Genomic DNA, 3720 nt, shown 5'->3' with positions numbered 1-3720 from the left:
GCCCAGATGCTGCCCATTTTGGGCGTTCAGCGCCAGAACCATGCTCTGTTCTGGCGTTGAACGCCAGCCAGATGCTTCTTACTGGCGTTTAAACGCCAGTGAGATCCTCCTCCAGGGTGTGATTTTTCTTCTACTGTTTTTGATTCCATTTTCAATTTTTATATTTATTTTGTGACTCCACATGATCATGAACCTGATAAAACATGAAAGAACAGGAAAAATAAAATTAGATAAATAAAAATTGGGTTGCCTCCCAACAAGCGCTTCTTTAATGTCAATAGCTTGACAGTGGGATCTCATGGAGCCTCACAGATGTTCAGAGCATTGTTGAGACTTCCCAACACCAAACTTAGAGTTTGGATATGGGAGTTCAAAACCAAACTTAGAGTTTGGTTGTGGCCTCCCAACACCAAACTTAGAGCTTGACTGTAGGGGCTCTGGTTGACTCTGTTTTGAGAGAAGCTTTTTATGCTTCCTCTCCATGTTTACAGAAGGATGACCTCGAGTGTTAAACACAAGGGAGTCCTCATTCAATTGAAGGACTAGTTCACCTCTGTCAACAACAATCACAGCTCTTGCTGTGGCTAGGAAGGGCCTTCCAAGGATGATGGATTCATCCTCATCCTTCCCAGTATCTAAGACTATGAAATCAGCAGGGATGTAAAGGCCTTCAACCTTTACTAACACGTCTTCTACTTGTCCATAAGCCTGTTTTCTTGAATTGTCTGCCATCCCTAATGAGATTTTAGTAGCTTGCACCCCAAAGATTCCCAGTTTCTCTATTACAGAGAGGGGCATGAGGTTTATCCCTGAACCAAGGTCACACAGAGCCTTTTCAAAGATCATGTTGCCTATGGTACAAGGTATTACGAACTTTTCAGGATCCTGTTTCTTCTGAGGCAATGTCAGTTGATCCAGATCACTCAGTTCATTGGTGAACAGGGGAGGTTCATCTCCCCAAGTCTCAATACCAAATAATTTGGCATTCAGCTTCATGATTGCACCAAGGTACTTGGTAACTTGCTCCTCAGTAACATCCTCATTCTCTTCAGAAGAGGAATACTCATCTGAGCTCATGAATGGCATAAGGAGGTTTGATGGAATCTTTATGGTCTCTAGATGAGCCTCAGATTCCTTTGGTTCCTCAGAGGGAAACTCCTTATTGATGACTGGACGTCCCAGGAGGTCTTCCTCCTTGGGATTCACGTCCTCCTCCTCTTTTGTGGTTTCGGCCATGATGGTCATTTCAATGGCCTTGCACTCTCCTTTTGGATTTTCTTCTGTATTGCTTGGGAGAGTACTAGGAGGGATTTCAGTGACTCTTTTACTCAGCTGGTCCACTTGTGCCTCCAAATTTCTAATGGAGGACCTTGTTTCATTCATGAAACTTACAGTGGCCTTAGATAGATCAGAGACTAAGTTTGCTAAATTAGATGTATTTTGTTCAGAGTTATCTGTCTGTTGCTGAGTGGATGATGGAAAAGGTTTACTATTGTTAAACCTATTTCTTCCACCATTATTAAAGCCTTGTTGAGGCCTTTGTTGATCCTTCCATGAGAGATTTGGGTGATTTCTCCATGAGGGGTTATAGGTGTTTCCATAAGGTTCACCCATGTAATTCACCTCTGCTATTGCAGGGTTTTCAGGATCATAAGCTTCTTCTTCAGAAGATGCCTCTTGAGTACTGTTGGATGCAGCTTGCATTCCATTCAGACTCTGAGAAATCATATTGACTTGCTGAGTCAATATTTTATTCTGAGCTAATATGGCATTCAGAGTATCAATTTCAAGAACTCCCTTCTTCATAGGCGTCCCATTACTCACAGGATTCCTCTCAGAAGTGTACATGAACTGGTTATTAGCAACCATGTCAATGAGTTCTTGAGCTTCTGCAGGCGTTTTCTTTAGGTGAATGGATCCACCTACAGAAGTATCCAATGACATCTTAGCTAATTCAGACAGACCATCATAGAATATATCCAGGATGGTCCATTCTGAAAGCATGTCAGAAGGACACTTTTTGGTCAGTTACTTGTATCTCTCCCAAGCTTCATAGAGGGATTCACCTTCTTTCTGTCTGAAGGTTTGAACATCCACTCTAAGCTTGCTCAGCTTTTGAGGAGGAAAGAACTTGGCTAAGAAAGCAGTGACCAGCTTATCCCAAGAGTTCAGGCTATCTTTGGGTTGAGAGTCCAACCACACTCTAGCTCTGTCTCTTACAGCAAAGGGGAAAAGCATGAGCCTGTAGACTTCAGGATCTACTCCATTAGTCTTAACAGTATCACAGATCTGCAAGAATTCAGTTAAGAACTGAAAGGGATCTTCAGATGGAAGTCCATGAAACTTGCAGTTTTGCTGCATCAGAGAAACTAGCTGAGGTTTCAGCTCAAAATTGTTTGCCCCAATGGTAGGGATGGAGATTCTTCTTCCATGTAAATTGGAATTAGGTGCAGTAAAGTCACCCAGCATCCTCCTTGCATTATTATTATTTTCGGTTGCATTGTCCTCTTCTTGTTCGAAAATTTCTGAAAGGTGCTTGCTGGCTTGTTGTAATTTAGCTTCTTTTAGTTTCCTCTTCAGAGTTCTTTCAGGTTCTGGATCTGCTTCAACAAGAATGTTCTTGTCCTTGCTCCTGCTCATATGAAAAAGAGGGAACAGAAAAATAATAATAATAGAGATCCTTTTTGTCCAAGTATAGAGGTTCCCTTATGTGAGTAGAAGAAAAGAAGAAGAGAAAATCTGAACTCAGAGAGAGAGAGAGAGAGGGTTCATATTTTTGGTGAGTGAGGAAGAGATGTTAGTGAATAAATAAATAAATAGAAGGAGATGAGAGAGAGAGAATTTTCGAAAATTATTTTTGAAAAAGAGTTAGTGATTTTCGAAAATTGTTTTTGAAAAAGGTTAGTAATTTTCGAAATTTAGAATGAAAAATTAAAATAATTAGTTAATTAAAAAGAATTTTTGAAAAAGAGGGAGATATTTTCGAAAATTAGAGAGAGAGAGTTAGTTAGGTAGTTTTGAAAAAGATAAGAAACAAACAAAAAGTTGGTTAGTTAGTTGAAACAAATTTAAAAATCAATTTTGAGAAGATAGGAAGTTAGAAAAGATATTTTAAAATCAAATTTTTGAAAAAGATATGATTTTGAAAAAGATAAGATAAAAAGATATTTTTGAAAAGATATGATTGAAATTAGTTTTGAAAAAGATTTGATTTTCAAAATCTCACAATTAATGACTTGATTCACAAGAAATCACAAGATATGATTCTAGAACTTAAAGTTTGAATCTTTCTTAACAAGTAAGTAACAAACTTGAAATTTTTGAATCAAAAGATTAATTGATGATGTTATTTTCGAAAATTATGTGATAAAGATAAGAAAAATATTTTTGAAAAATATTTTTAAAATTTTCGAAAATAACTAAGAAAAATGAAAAAGATTTGATTTTTGAAAAAGATAAGGTTTTTAAATTGAAAATTTGATTTGACTCATAAGAAACAATTGAATTTTAAAATTTTTTGAAAAAGTCAATCCAAATTTTCGAAATTTATGAGAGAAAAAGGGAAAGATATTTTTTTGATTTTTGAATTTTTAATGATGAGAGAGAAAAACATGAAAAAGACTCAATGCATGAAAGTTATGGATCAAAACAATGAATGCATGCAAGAATGCTATGAATGTCAAGATGAACACCAAGAACACTTTGAAGATCGTGATGAAC

At 37.0% G+C, this 3720-nt stretch overlaps 1 non-coding gene across 1 annotated transcript; it reads left to right on the top strand.

Moving 5' to 3' along the window:
• The first annotated feature begins 1998 nt into the window (after window positions 1–1998).
• On the top strand, window positions 1999–2106 carry LOC148568006 (small nucleolar RNA R71). Its single transcript, XR_015881560.1, has one exon. It is a non-coding gene; the product is annotated as a small nucleolar RNA R71 (small nucleolar RNA).
• The last annotated feature ends 1614 nt before the right edge of the window (window positions 2107–3720 follow it).

Source organism: Arachis ipaensis, chromosome B4 (genome assembly GCF_059453495.1).
Source record: "Arachis ipaensis isolate K30076 ecotype BB chromosome B4, ASM5945349v1, whole genome shotgun sequence".
NCBI classification, from domain to species: domain Eukaryota; kingdom Viridiplantae; phylum Streptophyta; class Magnoliopsida; order Fabales; family Fabaceae; genus Arachis; species Arachis ipaensis.
This window is presented reverse-complemented; position numbering and strand designations above follow the sequence as displayed.